Source organism: Canis aureus, chromosome 27 (assembly GCF_053574225.1).
Source record: "Canis aureus isolate CA01 chromosome 27, VMU_Caureus_v.1.0, whole genome shotgun sequence".
NCBI classification, from domain to species: domain Eukaryota; kingdom Metazoa; phylum Chordata; class Mammalia; order Carnivora; family Canidae; genus Canis; species Canis aureus.
Genome location: NC_135637.1, coordinates 12,099,542 through 12,126,721, shown reverse-complemented (window position 1 = coordinate 12,126,721; position 27,180 = coordinate 12,099,542). Strand labels below are relative to the sequence as shown.

Here is a 27,180-nt window from a genome sequence, read left to right as displayed (position 1 = left end):
TCAAATCTAGGGGTAATATGAATCATTTAATATTTCAAAATGATCCTCTGTTGCTGTGTTGGTTATATATTGTTATGTAACAAATTACCATAAACTTAGCAGTTTAAAGCAAGCCAGATTTGCTATCTCAGTTTCTGTGGTCAAGAATCCAGGCATGGTTGAGCTGAACCCTCTGCTTCTGAGTGTCCTGTAAGGTTTCAGTCAAGGTGTGGGCCAAAGCTGAGATCTCATTAGACATTCAGCTGGGAAAGGATCTGCTTCCAGGTGGTAGTCTAGTATTCAATTCTTTATAGATGCTGACTCCAGAGCCTCAGCTCCTTGCTGGCTATTGGCTGGAGGTTGACCTCAGTTTTCAAAGCTAGTGAAGGAGAGCATTAATAGGGAAAATCTGTAAGCAAAACAGCAGTTACACCTGATGCAAGGCAATCACAGATGTAAAATCTTATCACTGTTGCTGTATTCTACTGGTTAAAAGCAGTCACGGGGACCATCCACACTCAAGGGGAGAAGACTACACAGGAGTCTGAATTCCAGAAGGTGAGAATTATGTGGGACATTTTAGAATCTGCTAGCTAGAGTTGCTGTGTGTGGTTTTTACAAAAATTGCGCTAATTTGGGAATACCCCTGGAACCACAAAACGGAACACAAAAAAGCATCCTGAGTTCCTTAGGCATTTATGCTGTCGGAGAGGAAGGATCTTGTAAGTTAATTCATTTGTCTTTGTTCCTATCTAAGTGCTTGCATCTCTCAATTATTCCTGCACTAGAACCAGAACTGGATGCCCATCTTCAATTTGGCAGCAGCACAACCCATGACATTGCATTCAGACACAACTGTTATTTTGAGGTCATCACCTAAGAGATGTGGAGAAGCTTTTCCCTGGGGCCTGAATGGTGTTAATCAGGAGAATGGATGTTTAGGATTACAAAGCTGTTCTGTGAGAGCTCTGAATGCCAGAGTCTGAGTGACAGAAACCCCACGTGTATTTTTAATGCGGATTTTTAAAAAGATTTTATTTATTTCTTTATTTGAGAGAGAGAAAGTGAGAGAGCACAAGCAGGTGGAGTGGCAGAGGCAGAGGGAGAGGGAGAAGCAGGCTCCCTGCTGAGCAGGGAGTCAGATGCAGGGCTTGATCCCAGGACCCTGGGATCATGACCTGAGCTAAAGGCAGATGCTTAACTGACTGAGCCACCTGGGCACCCCATCCCGTGTATTTTTAATAAATTCTTCCTTTGTGTGTGTATGTTTGTGATATTCAGGGCTGCACTGTGGAATCTCCTCCCCTTGAGTGTGACTGGGACTTGTGAATACAATAGAAGTCACTCATGATTATGTTAGGTTATAGGCCAGAAGACATTTTGCAGATGTAATTAAGGTCCATAATCAGTTGATTTTGAGCTAATCAAAGGGGAAATACTCTGGGAGTGGTGCTGACCTAATCAGGTGAGGTCTTCAAAGAGATCAGACTGATTTTTGAAGAAGCAAATAGCTATGTTTGAGCTCCCTGTGAAGGAGGCTATGTGGCCAGGGCCCAAGAATAGCCACCAGGAGCTGAGAGTGTTGCCCTGTGGATAACTGACAGGAAAACAGGGCACTCCATCACATAGCCAGAAGGAAAGGAGTGCAGCCAACCACTCATGTGCTTGGAAGGGATCTGAGACTCAGGAGATCACAATCCCCACTGACACCTTGATTTTGGCCTTGGGAGACCCTGAACAAAGAACTCCTCACCTATGAAACCTGACAATAAACAAGTGTTGTTTTAAGCACTGAATTTATGGCAATTAGCTACACAGCAATAGAAAATTAGTGTCAGAGTAAATATCAGGAGGTGAGAATTATTGGGGGTCGTCCTCGGGACTGACTACCAAAACTCGACATGGTCAGACTTTTGATTTTTTTGCCTATCACAAGAAAGTGGTGTCATCCACTTTTCTTCCCTATTTTTTCTATGCACAACCTTCTTTGCACTTCACTCAGCCACTCACCTGCTCCTCTCTTGATTCATTCTTCCCATAAACGGTTCCTGATCCCCTACTCTGTACTGGTTGATGGGGATGCAGAAGTGGCTGGTGTGTGTCCCCTGACCTCCAGGAGCTCCAGTCTGGAGCAGGAAGCATTCCCTGGTTTTCCTCAGCCCCCTTAAGACTACTCTCAAATGTAACTCACATATGGTTCATACCCCAAAACTTTCCAGAAATCTGTTTTAGTACATTGTTCCACTCCCAAGCCATAAATTCAGCCCCAAAGCCTAATACACAACAGATTTTGCTGAAGTTCCCCATAGAGACTAAGGAGAGTATTATATTACATATTACAAGCCAAATTTTACCAAACTTCTATATTAAACTTCTCTCTCTTCAAGTTCAATTATTTGGAAAGTCTTCTCCCACCACTGCTAAACATCTTAATTATTCTGGGAAGTTCTGTCTTATTTTCATATCCCACTTGGCAAAACAGAAGCCTCGTGAGAAACCAAACCAATGTGGATGTGGGTGGATAAGGGATTTGCCTCCGTGGTTCTGCAGGCAGCTCCACCCCTGTGACCTTGAATGAGGTACTTGCTGTCCTAGTTTCCTGGCCTGCATTCTGCCAAAGGCCCTAAGGGAAGAAGAGCAGCTCTCTGGGGACCCCAGCCAGGCTTTTGAAGTTCTTGGAAGAAGGCGTTAAGTAAACAGCAAATCCAGGTAATGCTGTCTGTGGGCCTTCAGAATGAGGGTGTTGAAACATAGGGTCAAAGGCCCTGTGGACGGCATCTAAGATCTACTTCCAGAACACCCCAGCCACCCCAGCCAGAGCCCCTAGGGGCACCTCTGTGTTTGAGGCTGAGTGGCTCGCTGGGTGTTCCACCACCATTCTAGAAGCTGGTCCCCCACCCTGGATGACGTGCATCATCACTCTCCTGTCTCTTGAAGAGGGATCTGTCTTCACTCACTCCCACACAATCTCATCCAGTCTTGTGGCTTTTAATACCACCAACGTGATGATTCATCAGTCTCCTGCCCTGCCTTCTCCCCTGAGTCCCAGACTCATTAACCAGCTGCTAACCAATATGTCCACTGGGATGTCTAATGGGCAGAGCACACTTCCTAGGTCCAAAGTAGGATTCCATTTCTTTTCTTTCTCCCCACCCACCCCCACTGAAACCTACTTATCCCCGTCCTCCCATCTTAAGAAATGGCTCCATCACCATTCACCTAGCTGCTGGAACCAGAAACCAAGGAGTTATCCTTGATTCTTCTTTTTTCTCCCATCACCCAACTATAATTCATCAGCGAACTTTGTTGGCTCTCCTTCCAAAATGTATCTCCACTCTGTTTTCTTGGCTTCCACCTTGGTCCAGGTCATCACCTTCTCAGGCCAGGTGACTGTAGCAGCCTCCTCGATATGCCCCCTGATTCCTCTTACCACCTCACAGTCTATTTTCCACACAGTAACTTGAGAAAATATTATTCCTCTACTTAAACTCTCCAAGACTTTATGTTGTTGACAAGCCCCAGGATTATCTGGCCCCTGTCTGTGTCTTGAACTTCACTTCCAACTACTCACCTTTGTAATTCTGCTCTAGCCACATTGGTATTCTTTCTATTCCCTAAACACACCAAGATGGACCCAACCCCAGGGCCTTTGCATATACTGTTTCCTCTGCCTGGAGTCCTCTCCTCCCTACCACATATTTGTATACCTTACTTCTTGCCATTCAGATTTAGTCCAAAGTTCACTTCTTTATAGTCTCTATCCAAAGTTGACCCACCCACCTTCACTCCCCCCAGGCACTGCCCAGTATCTCCTATTTCTTCCAAAATCCCTATTACTATCTAATACTATCTTATCTTTGTTTGCCTACTTATTTGTTTAGATTGTCTTCCCCACTAGAATTTTAGCTCCGAGAAGGCTGTCTGATTCATTGTTCAATCCTTAGCCCCTAGACAATACCCACACAGGATCTACTCAGGAAACATCTCCCAAATTCACTCATTTATTCAGTCAGCACATATACATTGAGGGCTTACTTCTTAATGAATAACCAAAGATAAACAAGGATAACCAAGATGTCTGGCATCAGTGGGTTCAAATCCAGGCTGTATCATTACCCAGCTCTGGCTTTCCCTATCAGAGACTGTTTCCCCATCCTTAAAATGGGAATGACAGTACCTATTTGGCATGATTGTTATGAGAATTAACTTGCAAAGGCTACCAGACAGCCTGGCACATAGTAGGTACTCATTAAATGAGTACTTTCGTCCATGACCAAGGGTGATCTTATCTGCCAGAATATGTGGGCACAGGCCTGGGGGCTCTGAGACACCCATGGGACCACTGGATGCTCACATGGAAGGGGGATCAGTGTGGGCAAGAAGGCACTGAGGTCAACTGCTGACCCACTTAAACATAAGAACAAGGAGGAAAGGACTATAAATGAGCCAGGGCAGCTTCTCAAACAACAGAATGGGAACAGCCTCAGGGCCACTGGATGTCTCCCAGGGGCCTCCAGGAACCAGCCTCCTTGACTCCCCCATCAGACCAAGGCCAATTCGCAAAGCCCTGCTTCCCACCCAGCCCACCTAGGGGGTGTGCCAGCTGGGGGCAGAGAGAAGTCTGGCAGGGAATAAAAGACACTAGGCTTCTGGGCAAGGTTTGAAAATAGAAGTTGTCTTTATACTCAATAGAAAATTGTGCAGCTATCAAAAGCATGAAGATACTCTTTTTTATTTGTTTTAAGATTTTACTTATTTATTCATGAGAAACACTGAGAGGCAGGCAGAAGCAGGCTCCATGCAGGGAGCCTGACGTGGGACTCGATCCTGGGTCTCCAGGATCAGGCCCTGGGCTGAAGGCAGCGTTAAACCGCTGAGCCACCCGGGCTGCCCCAAGATACTCTTTTTTATTTTTTATTTCTTTATTTTTATTTATTTATGATAGTCACAGAGTGAGAGAGAGACAGAGAGAGAGAGAGAGAGAGAGAGAGAGAGGCAGAGACACAGGCAGAGGGAGAAGCAGGCTCCATGCACCAGGAGCCCGACGTGGGATTCGACCCCGGGTCTCCAGGATCACGCCCTGGGCCAAAGGCAGGCGCCAAACCGCTGCGCCACCCAGGGATCCCCGATACTCTTTTTTAAAGTAATCTTTAAGGCTTGAACTCAAAACCCTAAGATCAAGAGTCAGATGCTCTACTGACTGAGCCAGCTTGGCACCCTGGGAGGACATTCTTTATGAGCTGATATGAGTGAACTCAAGGAGTCATTGTCAAGTAGGAAAAGACAAATTTTAAAAGGACTACAAAATATAACATATACATGTGTTTGCTCACGTACAACTTCACTATCCCTGGAAAAACAAAAGAAAGGAGCAGCCCCTGTGGCTCAGTGGTTTAGCGCTGCCTTCAACCCAGGGCCTGATCCTAGAGACCCAGGATCAAGTCCCACGTTGGGCTCCCTGCATGGAGCCTGCTTCTCCCTCTGCCTGTGTCTCTGCCCACCCCTCTCTGTCTCTCATGAATAAGTAAATAAAAATCTTTAAAAAATACAAAAACAAAAGAAAGTTAATGACAGGCATGCCTGGGTGGCTCAGTTGGTTAAGTGTCTGCCTTTGGCTCAGGTGGTGATCCTGGGGTCCTGTGATCACGTTCCACATCAGGCTCCCCACAGGGAGCCTGCTTCTCCCCCCACCCCCCCGCATTATGTCTCTGCTTTCAAGAATTAAAAAAAAAAAAAAAGAATGTAATGCTTATGCAAAAATACTTAAAATTTGAAAAGTAATATGTAGTTGCCACCCACATTGGGGAATTGCTTTACAGCTCCTCTCTCACCCAAAGGATTGAGGGAGAGCATACTTCCAGAATGATCTATCTAAAAAGTAAAAGTGGTGTTTTTTTTTTTTAAAGATTTTATTTACGTATTTGAGAAAGAGTGCAAGCAGTGGAGAGGGAGAAGCAGACTGCCCATCTAGGAGGAGTCTGATGCAGGGCTCGATCCTAGGACCCTGGGATCATTACCTGAGCCAAAGGCAGACGCTTAACCAACTGAATCACCCAGGCACCCCAGTAAAACTAGTTCTATCATTCCTCTTTATGTCACTCCTCTGGTTAAAGCCCTTCAATGACACATAGCTGAGCATATCGTATAACCTCAAAAAAAAAAATTATTTGTTGGATGAATGAGTAAATAAATGAAACAATTGCCTTTTACCTCTTAATTTTTATGTATTGATATGGAAAAAAGTCCATGTTAAGTGAATAAAGAATATTGCAGAATATTAAGTCAAGGATGATCCCATTTTTGAAAAATAAGATAATTACATATATGTAAAATTATATTGCATCTTAGTATACTCATGTATATATCCATATATATTAGCATACACATATACATGTACATGATGATTAGTTTAGAAATCTAATAAGACCCCCAAAACTGCTGGTTCTGTATCTTGATCTTAGTGGTAATTACACAAGCATAAATGTAGATAAAAATTCATCCATCTGTACTTAACAATTGGACATTCTCCCCTATAGATAGTTATAACTCAATTTTTAAAAGGAAAAAAAATACCCCCAATATTATTAGATGCCATCTTCTGGGTCAGTTGGGATGATGAGGGGGGTTTTAATTTCCACGTATTGGTGAAATTTTACAACAAGCACACATGTATGAATCCTTTTGAAATATGTACCTTTTAATTCATTTTATTTCAGATTCTTTAGCTTAGCATGCAAAGCCTCCTGGTTCTTTCACTGCCTCCATCCTTCATTCCAACCACATCAAACTACTCACCTTCCCAAATGTGTTACGCTGTTTCCTACCTCCAGGCCTTCACCTTTGCTGCTCTCTTTTCCTGAGATACCCTCTCCTACTTCCTTGACTTCTCCCACCTACCTCACATTTTCTAGTCATTTAAGTCTCAACTGAAATGTCACCTCCTCCAGGAAGGCTCCCCTGGCCTCCCCCTCACTAGGTCAAATGCTCTAGAAACACCTCAGAGTTGATTCTGTCTCAACACCTGACTCACTTATCCATCTCACCATCCAACCGTGAGCTCTTTCAGGCAGAGATGAGAGTGATGGACCACAAGCCACGGACCACCTGAAGTCACCAGAAGATGGCAGAGATAAGGAAGGATTCTGTCCTAGAGCCTCCAGAAGAAGTGCAGTCCCCCTCATACCTTGGTTTCAGCCTGATGACACTGATTTCAGACGTCTGGCTTCCAAAAGAGTAAGAGAATAATAAATTTCTATTATTTGAAGCCACCAAGGTTGTGGAAATTTGTTATGACAGCCTCAGGAAGTGAACATAATTGATACCTCCTTTCTAGAAAACAATTTGAAATTGGTTATGAAGTTGGTTATGTGTGTAATGATGAGCCAGCGACTTCACTTCAGATAAGCCCTGAAGAAACATTTGTCCACATCCACCACAAGACACATGTAAGAACATTCCTCACAGCATTGTTTATAATGACAAAACCTGGAGACAAGTTACATGCTCATCCACAGGAGAATGGGGAAACTGTGGCAAAGTCACATCATAGAATAATGCATGGCAGGAAAACGAACACACTTAAGCAATTTGCAACAACAAACAAATTTCACATACCTAACACTAAGTGGAAGAAGCAAGTCACACACAAAAATATGAGCAGTATGACTCTGTTTACGTAAAGCTCAAAAACAGGTAAAACTAAACAGTACACTGTTTTGGTATTTAAACTATAAAGAAAAGAAGGGAATAATGAAAGCAAACTTCAGGGGTGCCTGGGTGGCTCACTGGGTTAAGCGTCTGCCTTCAGCTCAGGTCATGATCTCGGGATCCTGGGACTGAGCCCTTTGTCAGGCTCCCTGCTCCTTGGGGATTCAGGTTCTCTCTCTCCCTCTGCCCTACCCCTGCTCAGGCTCGTGCTCTCTCTCTCTCTCTCTCTCTCTCTCTCTCTCTCGGTCTCAAATAAATAGAATCTTAAAAAAAAAAAAAAAAGGGTGCCTGGATGGCTTAGTCAGTTAAGCAGTGAGTGGACTCTTGACCTCAAGCTTGGGTCATGATCTCAGGGCCCTGAGATCCAGTACAGAACCTGGTTCCCTGCTTAGTGGGGAGTCTGCTTGCCTCCCTCTCCCTCTGCTCTCCGTCTCTTTCTCTCTATCAAAAAAATAAATCTTAAAAATAAATAAATACAGCAAACTTCCAAACAATGGTTATTTGAGGGAAGGAAGGGCCTGTGGTAGGGGTGGGGAAGCCCACAGGAGACTTCTGGGTAAGGTGACCATTTTTTTGTTGCCTAACTGGCATGCTTTGGGGGATGAAAAGGAGGGTGCTAGTTATAATTATGGCAGATAACAGGCACAGATCCCAACTGTCCCAAATAAACCAGAACATAAGATCACTCTACTTCTGAGACACATTATGGCCTGGTTGGTGTGGATATGGCTATTCGTTTTTTTTAGTGCTTTTCAGACTGGACAAATACATTTTCCATTTATGACATATTTCAGAATCTTTTTTTTCAACCAAATAAATGAATAAAGTGGGTTCCAGAATCAGTTCAGTTTTTAGTAGCAACTCCACATACAGAAGCAGATTCTTAACTAAATTCAGCAGTAAGGGAATTTATTACAGGGAGAGCGCTGAGCTCACACAATTGCCAGGAAGGCTGGAGAAAGAGGTCAGAAAACAGGCACAAACAGAAGGCAGGCACAGAGCAGGGCCCACGGCCAGAAACTTGCCCGGACCAGGCTGTTGAGGACATGCAGCTCCTCCCACTGCGCCTGGTGCTGCCCACCCAGCCCGGGCCAGGCCAACCAACGCTCCTGCCAACCTCACTGCTACTGCCATCCCCAGAGCCCAGATGGTGTCGCCGCTTCTACACCACCCTCAGTCCCCTAAATTTCTCCTTGTCCCTGCTGCTTTGCTTACTCTACAATCAAAACCCTCAGTGGGTTACACCAATGAGAATGGCTAAAATTAACAAGACAGGAAACAACCAATGTTGGCGAGGATGCAGAGAAAGGGAAACCCTCTTGCACTGTTGGTGGGAATGCAAGCTGGTGCAGCCACTTTGGAAAACAGCGTGGAGGTTCCTTGAGAAGTTAAAAATAGATCTACCCTATGACCCAGCAACTGCACTACTGGGTATTTACCCCAAAGATATAGATGTAGTGAAACGATGGGTCACCTGCACCCCAATGTTCATAGCAGCAATGTCCACAATAGCCAAACTGTGGAAGGAGCCATGATGACCTTTGAAAGATGAATGGATAAAGAAGATGTGGTCTATATATATATATATATAATGGAATATTACTCAGCCATCAGAAAGGATGAATACCTGCTATTTACATCAATGTGGACAGAACTAGAGGGTATTATGCTGAGTAAAATAAGTGAATTGGAGAAAGACAATTATCATATGGTTTCACTCACATGTGGAATATAAGAAATAAAGGACCATAAGGGAAAGGAGGGGAACTGAGTGGGAAAAATTAGAGAGGAAGACAAACCATGAGAGACTCCTAACTCTGGGAAACAAAGGGTTGCAAAAGGGGAGGAGAGTGGGGGGATGGGGTAACTGGATGATGGGTATTAAGGAGGGCACATGATGAGATGAGCACTGGGTGTTATATACTACATGTTGGCAAATTGAATTTTAAACCCTCAGTGGGTGCATCTGACTGGTCGAACCAGCCTGCAAGTGATGCTGAAAAAGTGAGCACAGGCCACTCTCTGCTTCTTTGGGATCAGGTGCTGCTTGCTCTTACGAGAGCCATTGTCTGGGGAAGTCTCAAATTCAGGATGACATGCAAACCCTCAGCAGCTGAAAAATGGGAAGCCCAGGACCTTTGCAAGGTATGTCAGAGACTAGGGACATGTGCCAAAAGGTTCCAAAAGAATCTTGAGGATCTTAAAGGTGGCTGGGCTCTAGAATTTTAGAATTCCCCTCATTAGTAAGCCTCAGGTGAAGCCTCAGAGTGAGGTTTCTGCAGTTAACACTTGAGTCGGTCAATTCTGCTTATTAAGTAGCTAGCTCCAAACAACTTCCTAAGTCTTTATGGCATAATAACTTAGACTTTGAAAAGATAAATTGAAAGAAAAAATTTTATTTCATTTTTAAATAACCACAATTGCTATCTAAGGGGATGGATGTGCCTGTGGGGGAACCGCATGAATTCTCAAACCTTGGAAGCAGTTTGGGCAACCTTCTTTTCCTATTCCAGGTTGATTTTCAAGAAGTAATTGCTTTTTATTACTGCCACCATGGAAAATCCACCTTGGGAAGATATGACATCATGGAAAGGAATGTCGTGCAATCTAATGCTGAAACTAGCTTGAGCTACCTTGAACTGGTAGTTCGAGAGGTATTGGAGAGATGTCAACAATCACAGTATTTGCCTTGAAAATGTAAAATACCAGGGCACCTGGGTGGCTTAGTCAGTTGGGCAACTGCTTTTGGCTCAGGTAATGATCCCAGGGTCCTGGGATGGAGGCCCCCATCCGGCTCTCTGCTCAGTAGGGAGTCTGCTTCTCCCCCTCCCTCTGCCTGCTGCTCCCCCTGCTTGTGGTCTCGCACTCTGTCTCTGTCTCTCTCTGTCAAATAAATAAATAAAATCTTTGGAAAAAGAAAAGAAAAAGAAAATGCAAAGTACTACATGGTGCTCCTGTGGGTTTGCTGCAGAGCCCCTGGGTGCCTTGGCACACAAATTGAAAACTATTCCTCTAAAGCATAAACTCAGAGAGACAGTAGCTGGTCAAAACAGGGTAGGGTCAGATGTTTTCGTGTTTGAGCATGTTGACACATAATCAAAGAAAACTTATGTGCAAGGGGAAGAGGAAGAATCAAAATATAGACAAGCCAAGAGGCCACAGAAGGAGCAAAAAAGAAAGGGCAATTTCCTGATGCAGTACTGCCTGCAGTTGATTCCATGATCTCTCCCCAGCAGCCATGTCTGACCTTGAGCTCCTGATCCACTGCCCTAAACTAGCCCTTCCCATCCTCTTTCTCAGACTCAGGGAGTGATGGCAGCTCCATCCTTTCAAGTGCTCAGGCCAAAACTTTGGATCATCCTTGACTCTCTTCGGGGATCCCTGGGTGGCTCAGCGGTTTGGCACCTGCCTTTGGCCCGGGGCGCGGTCCTAGAGTCCCAGGATCGAATCCCATGTCAGGCTCCTGGCATGGAGCCTGTTTCTCCCTCTGTCTCCCTCTGCCTCTCTCTCTCTCTCTCTATCATGAATAAACAAATAAATCTTTAAAAAAAAAAAATCCTTCACTCTCTTGATCTCTCACAACCCACACCCGATCCAGTGTGTTAGCAAATTCTGTCATCCCTTACCTCCAACATATACCCAGAATCTGACCACTTCTCCCTATCTCTATGCCATTGACCCAGCCACCATCACCGCTCACCTGGAAAGGCTGTGAGCACCTCACTGCTTCTACCTGGTCTATTCTCAGCCCAGCACCCAGAGGGATCCTCTTAAAATGTAAGCCAATTCTAGGCTCTGAACCCTGTAATGGCCCCCATCTTGCTCAGAGTCAAAGCCGAAGCCCTTAACATGGCCATGCAGCCCTATAGAAGTTAGCCTCAGGCACCTCTCACCACAGCACCCACTGCTCTGGCTCTCACTCACTCATTCCAGCCACCCCAGCTTCCTCACTGTTCTTCAAACATGTCAGGCACAGCCCTGCCTCAGGGCCTTTGCACTGGCTGTTTTTTCCACTGCCTGGAACATAGTCCTCCAGATACCCCCATGGTTTGCTCCCTCGCTTCCCTCAGTCTGAGTTCAAATGTTATTTTGCCAGTGAGTCCTTTGTTGATCTTGCATATAAAACAGAAACATCATCTTCCTCCTCACAGGACTCCCTGGCCACTCACTTTTAGGAGGGATCACTGAGTTGTAGAACCTGACAGACTCAAACGAACTCATGTGCAAAGAAGTGTATTTAAATAATTCATTTTTTAAATATTTATTGTTCAATCTATGTGCCAGACATTATGCCAGGTGTTGAGGGTAAAATGGTTGCTTCAATTTAAAGCTGGGCATCCAAGATCACCCACAATCAGTGTCTTGGTTCTCCAGATAACTATGCTCCTCTATTCAGGAAATACACTAGGAGGTGCTTAGAATTGCCTGGGAAGCCTGCATTAGATTGCCTGGGTGAGGCCCCATTCCAATCACCATCCGGAAACCCTAGGTCTGGCACCAGCATCCACCCTCCTGCCCTGCATGTCCAGCTGCCACTCAGGGCTGTGGTGGTGAGACCGGTCCTCCTGTAGTCTGTGGGCTGACAGGGAAATCCCAGGGGTGGGCTGCCATGGGCATGAGAAAGAACACAGTCCAGGCCATGGATGCAACTTGATTTCTAACTTGTAATATATTTAGACACATGCGGGCCTCCGTTTGTATTCTGATTCCAATATTTCACACAGGATCTAGATTCTGGTAGAGGAATGGCAAATAATGGCTACTGTGATTGTCCTCTCCCAGACCATGGCAGACTTCAGTAATGGATCACAGCATTTCTTCTCCCTGACCTGTGGTCTCCAAACTCCTTCACACATGGCACCCTGGGAAGCCACTACTAATCTTCCATCAGTGTGAGAGGTGCAACGGGATTTCATTCCCTGTTCTAGCACTTTCTACATGGTAGTCTGCTCTGTGTCCTACAGCATTTATCAAGAGGACTCTCTTTTTTTTTTTAAGATTTTATTTATTTATTCATGAGAGACACACAGAGAGAGGCAGAGACATAGAGCCTAATGTGGGACTCGATCCCAGGACCCCGGGATCATGACCTAAGCCAAAGGCAGACACTCAACCACTGAGTCACTCAGGTGCCCCAAGAGGCCTCATTCTTGACCAGAAACTTTTTCTCCTGCTAAAAAAGAAACCGCTGATGCTAGATGTTTGTGGGAAGTAGACAAACACTCAAATGCTGTCTTTGGTTGCTCCTCAGAAGATCCTGATATGCTGTGGAGAAAAGAAAAAAAAATGAATAAAATAATTTCCTGTTTGGAGCATACTTACACCAAAACTTTTTTTTTTTTAAAGCCCACTCTTTCCTCTGAAGAGATTAATGTTTTGCATTAAGGCCCTAACACAACACATTCTGACTCCCAAGATTTTTTGGCAGAATGGAAAATCCTGATGGCTCTTTTTGTTTGAGTGGTTTATTTTCTTCTCCGCGTGGATCTCTATTTCTTTGCCGCCCCCCCCCTCCTTTTTTTTTCTGTTTGTCTCATTCTCCATCTCTGTCTAGTCTCTGCTCTGGATATCTATTTGTCTCTCCCTGACTTGATCCTTTTGTCCCTCTCCACCCCTGTTCCTCTCTGCGTGGGCAGCCGGGCAGCCCGTCTTTCTACGGGTACTTGGAGTGTGTCTGAATGTCTATGCATCTGTGTTTCTTTGTTTCCATCCCTGCAGGTGGGTCTCTCTGCTTCTAATCTTTTTTTTATTTATTTAAAGATTTTATTTATTCTTTTTTTTTTAAGATTTATTTATTTATTCATGATAGACAGAGAGAGAGAGAGGCAGAAACACAGGCAGAGGGAGAAGCAGGCTCCATGCCGGGAGCCCGATGTGGGACTCGATCCTGGGTCTCCAAGATCACGCCCTGGGCCAAAGGCAGACAATCGCTCAACTACTAAGCCACCCAGGCGTCCCTCTCCACTTCTAATCTTTGTCTCTTTTATCTCTCTCAGTCTGTCGTTCCGGCAGCGATCTCTGTGTGAGTCTATCTATCTCATCTATCTTCCTGTCTCTTCCTGTGTTTATGTCCCTGTCTCCATGTGAATTCCCCTATCTCTGTTGCTGTTTATCTCTCTCCATCTCCCTGCTTGGGTCTCCTCTCCCTCATTCTCTTTATCCCTCTTCCCCTCCACCCCATGTCTGTTTCCCTCTCTTTGTCTTTCTGTCTCTGTAGGCTTGTGCCTGTCTGTCTGTCTCTTCATCTGTCAGTCTCTCTCTCTCTCTGCTTTCGCCCTCCCCCTTGGCTCCAACCAACTTATGTTTCCCTGTTTATCTTTCCCTTTTTCCTCATCTAGAGCACTAAGGTTGAGTCCAGACAGCAAAGGGGTGACTGTAAAGAGAAAAGTCACCCAGAGGTTTCCAGGCCACCAGATGTGCAACATATTTAGACAGAACAGCTGGATAATTTAACAACTTCCTCCCTCCCCCTTTCCCCACCCCCACCCCCCAGTTCCCTTCCAACAGACAGCATGTCTGTGTGAGGACAAACGTGTGTACACACCAGAGGGTACCCTCCTGAGATTCTGCACCAAAGTCGCCGTTCTCTCCAAAACCCCATGTGAGAACCCCGTTCTCACCAAACCCGCCGTTCTCTCCAAAACCCCATTAATGTGATCGAATCTAGATTTGCTTCCCTACAACCTCCTTCTTCCTCCTCCTGGGTAGTTTGGCCTAGACGCCTGGTGCCGTTGCAGCACCTCAAAGACTTCCCACCTACATCCTGTGATCGTTATGATCTCACAAGTGAGGTGTTCGGGATGATGAAATAAAAAGAGGTAGCACAGGTCTAAAGGAAGCCCTGGAGAAAGCTGGCATGTGTTCTCAAATGCAGGGCATGAGTTCTTCTTGGTCTTATTTTACAGATGACGAAACAGACGGATAAGCTCTGGAGTCCAGAATCTGGATAGAACTAGTGCTCAGGACCAGAACTCTTAGCTACCCATGTGCAGCTTGCCTCCCAGCATCACAGGCTAGCAAAACTGGGCAGGGCCTTACAGATGGGGCAGCTTGGTACAGTGGTCATTGCCTCAGGCTCTGGCATCTGGGACTAACCCTAACCCTGAGTCCAAGTCCCTCCTCTGGGACTTAGAAGCTGTGTGGCCTCGGGCAAGCCTCTGTTCCCTTATTTGTAGAAGGGAAATAATAACATCATCTGCCTCAGAGGGATGTTATGAAGATCCGATGAAATAAAGCATGTGAAGTTTCTGGATAATAGTAGTATTCAAATACGTATGTTGCTCTTGTTAATATTAGTATTAGTATAAAACTGAGGCTCAAGGTCATACAAATGAATTAATGCCAGATCTGCAGACTCCACATCTGGATCTCCCAGCTCTGATACACATCAGTGTATCTGCACCAAGAGTTTCCTGCTAACTTCTCACAACCAAAGAGCACAAAAACATTTTTTTTTTGAGCACTTTCTCTGTCCCAGGCAGAATCACCACACCCTACACATGTTCACTCATTTAATCCTCAAAACATCCCAATGACGAAAGCCCCCTGATAATCCCCATTGATTAAGATACTTAGGCCCAGGACACCTGGGTGATTTAGTGGTTGAGCGTCTGCCTTTGGCTCAGGTCATGATCCTGAGGTCCTGGGATCAAGTCCCGCATCGACTTCCCCGCAGGGAGCCTGCTTCTCCTGCCTGTGTCTCTGCCTCTCTCTCTGTGTCTCTCATGAATAAATAAATAAAATCTTAAAAAAAAAAAAAAAGGAAAGAAAGAAAAGAAAAGAAAAAACTGAGGCCCAGAGAACCTTAGAAACTTGCCCCAATCACACAGCTGGTAGGTGGCAAGGCTGGTTGTACATGCAGGTGGCTGGCACCAAAGCCCACCTTGCAGTCCTTACACTTTGCCCTGTTTTCTGTGCAAATCTTAGAGATTTACCCCAAATCGTGGTTACATTCCTTTACTTTTCTTTCTCGCTCACCTTTTGCTTGTATAAGTAACACATGAATACATTCTCAATGGAAAAAATCGGGGCCATTGCTATAAAGTCTGCTTTGACATTACCCCTAATTTCCACTCTTAACAATTTAGTAGGAATCCTCTTTTTCCTGTACATTTGCACATGCACCTACTACTGCTTATGTGACCCTTTCTGCTGGGCCTCTAGAACACAGTAGCTGAGGTATCGATCCTGAGATTGAAGGAAAGTTGGGGGTGGGCCCGGCTGAGATAGTCTCACTCTCTGTTTTCTAGAGATCAGTTACCTATAAATATTCTGAAAGCTTCCAGCAGGTTGGCTTGGCCAAGGTCCCAGTGATTTGGATGCCTAATAATGTTTCTTTGGCTATACACAGAGACAGAACTGGATAAAGATAGGTTTAACTTGTTCATGCAGCAGCCACTCCCCACATACGGTTCTGAGACCTTGAAAGTGTCTGGTCTAAGTTGAGATGCACTGTCAATGTAACATACACATCAGATTTTGAAGCTTAATGGATTAAAAAAGAGGGTAAAACAATTCATGAATACTTTTCTTTATACTGATTACATGTTGAAATGATATTTTGAATATATGGGGTTAAATAAAATATAATATTAAAATTAATTTCGCTCATTCTTGGGGCACCTGTCTACCTCAGTCAGAAGAAAATGAGACTCTTGATCATGGGGTCATGAGTTTGAGCCTCATGGTGGGTGTAGAGATTACTCAAATGAATAAATAAAAATAATACTTTAAAAATAATTTAATAGGGGATCTCTGGGTGGCGCAGCGGTTTGGCGCCTGCCTTTGGCCCAGGGCGCGATCCTGGAGACTCTGGATCGAATCCCACGTCGGGCTCCCTGCATGGAGCCTGCTTCTCCCTCTGCCTGTGTCTCTGCCTCTCTCTCTCTCTCTCTGTGACTATCATAAAAAAAAAAACTTCATATCAAAAAATAATAATAATAATTTAATAATGTTAATAATTTTAATAATTAATTTCATTTGTTCTTTTCACCTTTTTAGTGTACCTACCAGAAAAATTTTAATTCCATATATGGTTCACATGGGTGGTGTACTACTCTAAAAGTTGTTCAAGGAGACACTCTTTTTTTTAAAGGATTTATTTCTTTATTCCAGAGGTGGGGTAGGGGTGGGGAAAGGCAGAGGCAGAGGGAGAGGGAGAGAGAGTCTCACAACCCTGAGATCACAACCTGAGTCAAAACTAAGTCAGATGTTCAACCAACTGTGCCACCCAGGTGCCCCAAGACACTCTATTTTTTTTTTTTAATTTACTGAAAAAAGCAATAATAGTTCAATTGTATCAAGTGCTCAGGGCCAGGTAGTAGGCTAAACACTTCCCATCTGTCATCTCATCCATCCCCTCACATAGCTGTATAAGGTAAGCACTACTGTGACCTTCATTTTACAGAGGAAAAACTCTGAAGCCACACAGCCAGCAAGCAGCAGAGCAGCAATTTGATCACTCATGGGATTAGCCCTGCACAGTGACAGATCAAGAAAGCCATTCATGGGGACTCACCTCAGAGCCAACTGTGGTCGGAGGAGACCTTTGAAAAGTTTGCTGGCATTGGGTAAAAGGCAGAAGCCCCAAGAGAAATGCAAGCCCATCTCATAAACAGCCTTCTAAGGAGGAATTTTGTTTTGTTGATTTGGGGCCAGAGGAGAAACCAACCAACGCCTCCTGCCCTTTTCTGCTCTACCCTTAATTGCAAAGCCCAGCCCCTGCTGTAAATAAATATGGAGCACATATCTGAAGAGTAGTGGTTTGATTTATTTACCAGTCTGGGGCACCTCACCAACAGGCGTGGTGAGACCCTCCTTGGGAAGTTTTCCCCAATATATGTGCTCCCTTCTTCCTTTAGTGATAAAACCACACAAGGCCATCCAGAATAGATTATACTTCATCATAGCTCCATTGTAGCAAGATATAACCATATGATTACCTTCAAGCCAATGGGGTGTAAACAGAAGTGATATGTATAAATTCTAGGAAGTATCCTTAAAAGTAAGAGACATACCCTTCATTTCCCCTTTACAAGCTCTCCATGGTTGAAATGCATATATGATGGCAGGTGCTATAGCAGCCATCTTGTATCACAAGAGGAGAGGTTGGGAATAGAAGAAAAACAAGGTAGAAGGAGCTTGGGTACCTGATGATTATAGAGCTGCCATTTAGCCTAAGGCTGCCTATGTGCCTTTATACGAAAAAGACAGAAGTTTATTATTTCAGCAACTACTAGTTGATATCTCATTATTAAAGCAACTAAACTTGTATTAAAACTAATACAGAGCCTCTGTTCAGCGTGACAAGTTGTAAACTGAATGGAATGGGGAGGAAAAGACAGTAGGACTGTTGGGAGAGCTTTGTGTAGTGTTAGACTGCTTCAGATGGCACTGGAGGCATTAGAAGGGAGAAGGCAGCTACAGAAATTAAACGGTTGTCTCAGGACCATAAACCACCATGCAGAATAAGCAATGAGGAGTTATCTCAATGGTCAAGCAAGCGATTCTGTAAATTGGGATGAAGCTCTCTAAGCCTCAGCCTTCATATCTGTAAAGTGGGTTGATAATGCTTATGAACAGGGTAAAATCATGAAAGGTTGTGGGGATGGAAAGAGACAGAGTTCTTAACGTGCTGCCTGGCCCATAGGAACTATATAATATATGGTGGTGGTGATAGTTGTTGTTATTTCTTGCTATGACTGGCCTGGCTGATCTTCTAGCTCTCCTGCTACTGAAATGCCTTTCCTCCAGTTGCCCAACAGGAGGCTGAAATGGTGACAGCCTCTCCATTCCTCCTACATGGTAACTTAGCAAATGAAGCAGAGACCATCACAAGATCCTAGACTCCAAGCCTTTTATCATGACTGTATGTGACTTTTTAAGGTATCTTCCCTGAAGGGGTGGGGTGGTATTTTAAGTGCCAATGGGAGAGAACTTAATATTGGGAGAGGTTTTTTTTAAGTTTATTTATTTGAGAGAGTATGTGTATATATGTATGTGCATGTGTGTGTGTGTGTGTGTGTGTGAGAGAGAGAGAGAGAGACAGAGACAGAGACAGAGGCAGAGAGACAGAGCACAAGCAGCAGGGAGGGGTAGAGAGAGAAGCAGACTCCCCATGAGCAGGGAGCCCAATGCAGGCCTCGATCCCAAGCCCCTGGGATCATGACCTGAGCCAAAGGCAGATGCTTAACCAACTGAACCACCCAGGTGCCTGAGAACTTAATATCTGTTACCAAGAGGGCAGACATAGTACATGTATTATTGCTCTCAATTTTTCATTCCTTCCTCCTTTCTCTGTAGAAGGATATACATCACTGCCCCCACTGACTTGGCCATATGACATGCTTTGGCCAATAGGATTTGAGGGGAAGTAATGATCATCACATCTGAGAGAGTTTTAAGGGATGTTACTAAACTTTTCTCCTTTTTCTTGTACTTCCCTCCTGCCACAAGAATGCACATGAGAAGGCACTCAGAACAGAGCCCAGCAGAAGCATAGACATTAACGAGAGGAAGAAATGTGTGTGTGTTGCAAACCACTGAAATCTTAGGGCTATTTGTTATGCAGCAAAGCTGATTTACAAGTTCTCCTCCAACTGCTGAGAAGGGTTGAGTGTTTAGAAGAAGACAGACTTTGGTTCAAATTCCAGCTCTGCCAATATCCAATGTTGGGTGTCATTGAGCGAATAAGTCACTTCACTTCTTGGGGCCCCATTTTCCCCATCCGTGATATGGAAATAATTAGTGTCATACTTCATAGGTTATGGTGGGGATTTGGTGAGATAATGTACACAAAGGGCTTGGTGTTGAGAAAGGGCTCTGTTCAGAGAAGACAGGAGTCTGAGGCATGGTCTTTTGTCTTAGATGGAAAGACCAGTTTAGCTGACATTTCAGATCCCAGGCCTGACAGCCGCCTGATTCTGGGTCTCAGGGCGGGACTGTAACCTCTCTGAGTCAGACTCTGGCAAAGCCCCTCCAGGTAAACTGGTAAAAATGTATGTAAAACTTGGGTTGACAAGAACCTCACAACAGAGTCCAGGTTAAGCTACATCAGCTTCCTCCCTCCACACTCCTCTTCCCAGGCTCAGGGCCTCTAAAAGAAACCCTCCCCCCTCAAAACCCACAAGAACAGAAAACCCACAGCTGGTGGTGCTTTAGCTTGAACCCTGAAAACTCACAAAATGGCAAATTCATTTGTGCTGATCTTATCAATAGATGTCTTCCGGTGAGGCTGTTTGAAGAGAGAAATTGGTCCACTAGTCAAAATTTGCCTGCTCTTGGCTGGGCTGGATGATCTTGAAGTTTCAGGCAAGTTTTTATGGTATGGAAGCGGCCTATCTAAGAGGTCTGTGAAAAAAATAAATAAGAGGTCTGTGAACTCACAACATACTCGCGTGCACATATACACACGTATACACAACAACACTTGCACATGAGAACTTTCCTTGGCAGCCCCCAGATAACATGGTTCTCCCCCCCACACCATGCCCAGACCATAAAAAATAATTTAGAAAAATTACAAAATGTGATGTATACCATAGAATTTTGACTTAGCCAGTTCCCTGTTTAGGTGACCTCCGGGTTTTCTTTTTCTAAGTTGCTTGTTTTGTTTGCACTTACAAACAACACTGACACTAGGCAGTGAGTGGTGGTCATGACTTTAGACTCTACTTAGTTTGAGTTTCCCCTAAAGAGATTCAGAGACAAGATTCGACTGCAGAATATTTATTTGAGAGGTGATTCCAAGAAATACCAGGAAGGGAATAGAAAAGGAAGTTAATAAAAGGGTAATTTACCAAGCAAATTACTTCTGTAGGCAGCTGGGACCCATTCCTGCTGGGGAGCACCGAGAACCATAAAACATGCCTCAGAGTTATCCCAGAGGTGGGGAGAGGGGGCCTGGGGTATTTATCCTCCAGAACAAGACTGTCGGGCATTGGTTAAGGGATACTCTCAGGTGACATTAACTCCCTGGCACTTCTCATTGCCCTTCACACTTGCTGAGCCAGCCCTGGTGGACAGAGCCAAATCCAAGGGCTGGCAGTTAGGAGGTCTGGGACTACAGGGAGCCAGGTGAGGTGACCAGGTTGCAAAATCTAAGAAGGTACTCACCGCTGGGGTTGTGCAAGCATGGGGTGGGAGGTTTGAAGCATCAGATGAGCATAGAAAGGTGATTGCTAGAAGGATGTCGGGGAGGTGCTGATAGTGTTTTGCTACAGGCTCTGCAGCCAAGCTTGCCTATGTTTGAATCCTAGCTCAGCCTCTCAAGGGCTGCTTAATGCTCCTGTGACTCAGCTTCCACATCTTTAAACTGGAATAATTATAGTCCTTACTGCATAGACTGTTTGGGAGGGTTACACAGGATAATTCACATAAAACACTTAGCACAGAGTTGGGCACAAAATAAGCCTCCCATAAGTGTGAGCTCTGATAACATTGCAATGAATATCGCAGCATGCATTTCCTGACATAGATTTTGAGAATCAAGGAAGCAAGATCACCTCATAGTTAAGAAAAGGACCTTTTGAGTCAAGCAAATGAGTGTTCAAGTCCCTGATCTACCATTTACTGTGTGACTTTAGGCAAGTCACTTAACCTCTCTGGGCCCCAGATCCCTGATGTTTAAAATCATTACTAAATAATAACACACTTTACCACAACCAAAAAAGTTTTCTAGTAAATAAAAAGATGCATGCAAGGTGTTTCTGTAAGCATTGTGCCCGACTTGAGTACAAGTGTGCAATAAGTCTCAGCTGTGACTCTTGCGTGTTCAATTTTTCATACAAGCAGGAAGTTGCTGCTGTGTTGGAGGAGCCAGGAAGATATAATTCACTCAGTAATATTTACTGCACACCTGCAAGTTGCAAGATGCTAAGATGGGAAGTGAGGGCTATTAGAAAGAAGTGTTAACACTCCATCCTGGCCCTTTTCCTGCACTAGAGTATTTTCATTCTTACTTTAATAAAATCACACATTACGCCCTTTGCTTTGCTCCTCCCTCAAGTGGGCAGGGTAAACTTTCCAGCAGCCTTGAAATCTTAACCAATTCAAAAGAGGGCAGAGAGAAAAGCGAGAAAAGCTTGGTTCCTGATGACCCTGGAGATCCCCCACGCAAAGCCCTGAGCTGCCCACCCATGAACCTGTTTTCATATGAAAGAAAAACAAAGTAATATGTGCTTGAGCTTCTATTTTATGCAGCCAAAATTAATCCTATGGTATACATCTGTCTTTGTCTTTTATTTTCTTATTTTTTATGCTCTGGGCATGGCATGGGGGGAGAACGATATTAACTGGAGGTTACGAGGGAAAGTTCTCATGTCTTGCAAGGAAGAAACAGTTTCCAGGCTGGTTCCAGCAGAGTTTTGCTGCTCTGCCTGGCCTCTTATCTCTTACCAACGTCAGAGGCCTCAATCCTGGTTCTGCTATAACCTGGGTGCCTCCTGCTTTCTCTAAAGACATGCAGACATTCAGATTACGCCTGAGGCTGGAGAGGATGAAGAGGGGTTGGAGCTGCCCCCCACCAGCTCTGCCTTCTTCCCTTTCCTCTCTTTCCTGCCCTCACTGTGCACGGGTTCCATTCACAACACACCTGTCCATTTTCCTGCCAGGCCCATTAATTGAGCAGCTGAGCCTTTATATCCTGACTGATACATTTTTTTGGCAGGAGATACCAGAACTGCTGGACAATTTTCAGAAATAATTTTCTGGCTCAGCCATGGATAGCTGGGTTAAAAATTTGGAGAAAGGAGACCAACCACTATCTTCAACTGCCACTTATTGATCACCTACTCTGTTTCTCTACCCGCCCTCACTTCCCCCCCATCTTTTCACCCTTCTTGAAGGAAAACCACCCAGATTTTCTGCAGGACATTCCCCTCCCCCAAACCAATGGTTCACTTTTTCTCATGATGGAAATGCCACTTCCGGTGCCCAGGATGGTCATGTGACCCAGCCCTGGCCAGTCAGAGCCTCACATGCCCCTGGCCACGGTGATTGCCAACCTAGTTTGGACCACTGAAGAGTCAGACCAGCACTTCTTTTCTGTCTGTTAGCCAGGAGTTGGCTTCCTTCTCAGCTGGTCTTGGAGTTGTGAGAAGAGGAGCTACTAGCAGCCATCTTTCTACCCACAAGGCACCATCAGATGAGGAGAGTGGAGATAGCACAAAAGGAAGCTAAACCGAGTGGAGAGATGAGAGATAAAGAGGGAGGCTAGGCCTGTTAACATCATTTGAACTCCTGGATCAAACCGCACCATGTATAATTTTTAAAAAATTATACATGCAATCTTCATTCATATAAGCAATTAACTTCTTTGCTTAAGCCACTTGGACTTGAGTTTTCTGATTCTTGCAAACAAAATTCTCAATTTTCTATCTCCATTCCCTCATTACATCACCCTACAACATTCTATATAGTTTACTTACTTATCCTGTCTGTTGTCCCCAACCTCCCCCCAAGTGCTGTGTAAGGGCAGTACTTTTTACTTTTTTGGAATGGAGGAGGGGGATTCTGTTTTGCTTACTGTCATAGTCCTAGAACACAAAATAGTGCTTGGCATGTAGCAGATGCTCAATAAATATTTTTTAATAGAAAAATGAAGAGTCCTGAATAGTCCTGGTAGGAGCTATCGAGATATAACCTTGTTTGGACCTTGTTCCCATTTTGCAGATAAGGAAAACTAAGGCTGAGAAGTTTAATATGTCCAGAGTGACTGGTTTAATTAATGAACAATCTAACATTTACACCAAATCTTTCTGGCTCAAAGTCCACCACTCTTACATTATATTGCAGTGAAGTTCCCTTTATTGTTCTGAAACAACACAGTCACTGTGACAACTACCATTTACTCAACGAACTCTTGTTGCTGCCAGGCAAACTCTCAGCCCTCTGTATGAATTGCTTTATTGAATCTAACTCTCTACTCCCCACCAAAGCAGATGCTACTATTATCTCAGATTTCACAGAAAGAAACCAAGGTTCATAAATGGGCTCAGTGCTTTTTTTTTTTTTAAAAGATTTTATTTATTTATTTATTTGTTTATTTATTTATTTAGGAAGAAGAGATAGCCAGAGAAGGAGGCATGAGCAGGGAGGAGAGGGAGAAGCAGGCTCCCCACTGAGCAGGGAGCCAGATACAGGGCTCAATCCCAGGACCCTGGGACCATGACCTGAGCTGAAGGCAGACACCCAACCAACTGAGCCACCCAAGTGCCCTGGGATCAGTGCTTTTATAAGAGATCCCATAGAGCTCTGTCAAGCCTTCTGCTATGTGAGGATACAGCGAGGAAACAGCCATCTATGAACCAGGAAGCAGGCTCTCGCCAGACACCTTGCTCTTGGATTTCCCAGCCTCCAGATCTGTGAGAAATATATGTTGTCTATAAGTCACTCAATCTATGATATTTTTGTTATAGCCGCCCAAATGGACTAAGACATATGTATTACCTTGTCAGAATATTAAATCAAAGACAGAAATTTAAAAGTAAAAAAGAAAATAAAAGTACCAGGTATTCCAAAGGCCAGTGTTTTTCAAATTTCTTCACAATGTTTACCATATGCCCTCTATACTATTATGTATTGAACATATTTAATCAACTTGCAATTCTTGTATTTAAAAATCTATTTTTTAAAGATTTTATTTATTTGTTTGTTAATTTATTTATTTAGTGCAGAGAGAGGTAGAGACATAAGTAGAGGGAGAAGCATGTTCCCTGTGAGGAGCCTGATATGGAACTTGATCCCAGGACTCCAGGATCATGACCTGAGCCAAAGGCAGACATTCAACCACTGAGCCACCCAGGTGCCCCTAAAAATCTAATTTAAAAAGAAAATTTTGATAAATGGAAATCCAGTGTCACTTGCCATAAATAGGAGATACCTACATGTATATACTTTTAAGACAAAACAATTTCTTAAAATTCTAACTAGATATTTTCGCACCTAAAGACTGGAGCTGAGGTCTAATTTTTCTTTATTAGAAAGAGATTATCAGGGTTAGGGCACTGTTAAAGACTTAGCAACACCAAATGAGTCTTTCTCCTTAAGATTGTCCTTTCTAATTAAAATATTAAATTTTATCTTTTTTTTTAGATGTTATTTATTTATTCATGAGAGACACAGAGAGAGAGTCCAGACACAAGCAGAGGGAGAAACAGGCTCCATGCAGGGAGCCCAACCAGGGTCCCCAGGATCATGCCCTGGGCCGAAGTTGGCGCTAAACCACTGAGCCACCCGGGCTGCCTTAAAATATTAAACTTAAAAGTAACTCACTGCTGTAAACGAGGGTAATCAGTGTAGTATCAGTATCATGGGTCTGACACACGTTTTTGTAATTAAGGTTTTAATTAGCACATAGCCACACTCATGTTTACATATTGTCTGTGACTGTTTTGTTACAATGGCAGGGTTGAGTAGCTGCAACGGAGACTGACCCAGAAAGTCAAAAATGTTTGCTGTCTAGCCTGTTATAGAGAAAGTTTGCCGACCCCTACTCTAAATCAAGTCACATTCAAATTCTGTGGTGTGGATTTTTATCACCTTCTAAGAGAAGTATCTCCTTTTAACCAAAAGCCCATAGCAATCTTAAAATGAGAAATGCCAATGTCAAATGCCATCCAGTTTGTGTTGAAAGAGGCTCTTTAGATGCAAAATCCTTCTCAACTTTCTGAAGGCAAAACAGACCAGAAATGCCTCCGCCATCCAGAGTAAGGCGGTAAGAAGAGTGGTTAGAACCCCTTGTTTCCTGTGGGTTTGCTAGGCAGTAGAATTTTGTGTGATTTTGTTCTTCCCACTATTTTCCAAATACTTAACATGTTGTATTACTTTGCTTAGGCTGCCATAACAAAGTACCACAGACTGGGTGGCTTATACAACAGATGTTTGTTTCCTCACAGTTCTGAGGCCAAAAGATCAAGATTAAGATGTCATTGGAATTGGTTTCTTCTGATATTTCTCCTCTTGGCTTGTTGATGGCTGTCTTCTCCCTATGTCTTCTCCTAGCCTTCCCTCTGCACCCATCTGTGTCCACATCTCCTCTTCTTATTCAGACCCCAGTCATATTGGATTAGAGCTTGCCCTAATTACCTCATTTTTACCGTAAGCACCTCTTTAAAGACCTTCTTTCCAAATATAGCCACATTGAAGTACTTGGGGTTAGGACTTCAATATATGAAATTTAGGGTGACACAACTCAGCCCATAGTACATGTTTTATTTGCATTATTTTTAAATGGACAGTAAATCATTAAATATTTTTAAAAGGTACACTAACAAGTGTAGTGAACATTTTAACCTGAAATTTTTATCATGTACATAATGTAGGTCAAATACTTTAAAAACTCAAAATATAGACACCTACTCGCACCCAATCCCACTCCTCCCTGTTGACAGCTTCTTGATATCTTCCAGAAACTTTCTATAGCTAAACAAGGAGATACATATCTTCATAATTTTATTTTACAAACATAGGATTGTTTTATATACTGCTCTACAACTTGCCCTTTTACCCCAAACAATAGATAAATCATTGTATATTTTCAAAACAGGACATACACATCTTGCATCCTAAACTCCACCTCCACACTTACTTCAGGAAAACCCAAGTTGCCAAGGGGTTACTTGGAAGCAAATCCCAGACATAATGTCATTTCACCTATAAACATTTCAATAGCTATCACTAAAAGATCAGACTTTGATTTTATTTTTAACCATACCCACAAAACAAACCAAACCAGAGGAGGAATATGGGTGGTGGTTTGGGGGAAAGGGAATGATTATTCTTTTTTCTTTTTTAAAGATTTTATTTATGTATTTGAAAGAGAGAGTGGGGATCCCTGGGTGGCGCAGCGGTTTGGCGCCTGCCTTTGGCCCAGGGCGCGATCCTGGAGACCCAGGATTGAATCCCACGTCAGGCTCCCGGTGCATGGAGCCTGCTTCTCCCTCTGCCTGTGTCTCTGCCTCTCTCTCTCTCTCTCTGTATGACTATCATAAATAAAATTTAAAAAAAAAAAAAAAAAAAAAAAAAAAAAAAAAAGAAAGAGAGAGTGACGGAGATTGAGAGAGATCAAGCGTGAGCAGGGGGAGGAGCAGAGGGAGAGGGTGAAGTATGACGGTGGCTTTTATCTATAAAAAGATAAAGACCATTGTGAGCCAGGAAAAGGAGTTGTTTCATGAGGGATTTTATCTATCATCTATCTATCTATCTATCTATCTATCTATCTATCTATCTATCATCTATCTATCTATCATCTATCTATCATCTATCTATTTATTGCTGGTCAGCTAGAATGTCTGCCCCTTCATTCAAGATTCACCTGCTGCCTGAAGTCAGCGGCTTCGAGATTTTAAAAGAATGTAAGGGCTAATTTTTAATTTAAAAAGATTTTGTTTAATGTCTGCAAGAACTAAATTCCTGCTTAACTGATGGGGAAACTTTAGTGCTTAATGCACGTTACATAGGTGGGAGGATGTTTTAGGGCTTTCAGTAGAAAAAAAT

The 27,180-nt window shown here is 43.7% G+C and overlaps 1 long non-coding RNA gene across 1 annotated transcript in view; it reads right to left on the bottom strand.

Annotated features, from left to right (window-relative positions):
* Positions 1-12,717: 12,717 nt before the first annotated feature.
* LOC144299848 (uncharacterized) overlaps positions 12,718-27,180 on the bottom strand; it is a 52,555-nt gene continuing 38,092 nt past the window's right edge. The window contains exons 2-3 of the long non-coding RNA XR_013366511.1: positions 19,866-20,034; positions 12,718-12,951 (exon numbers count right to left, since the gene is read on the bottom strand). This is a non-coding gene — a long non-coding RNA (uncharacterized LOC144299848). The remainder of the gene's footprint in view (positions 12,952-19,865; positions 20,035-27,180) is intronic.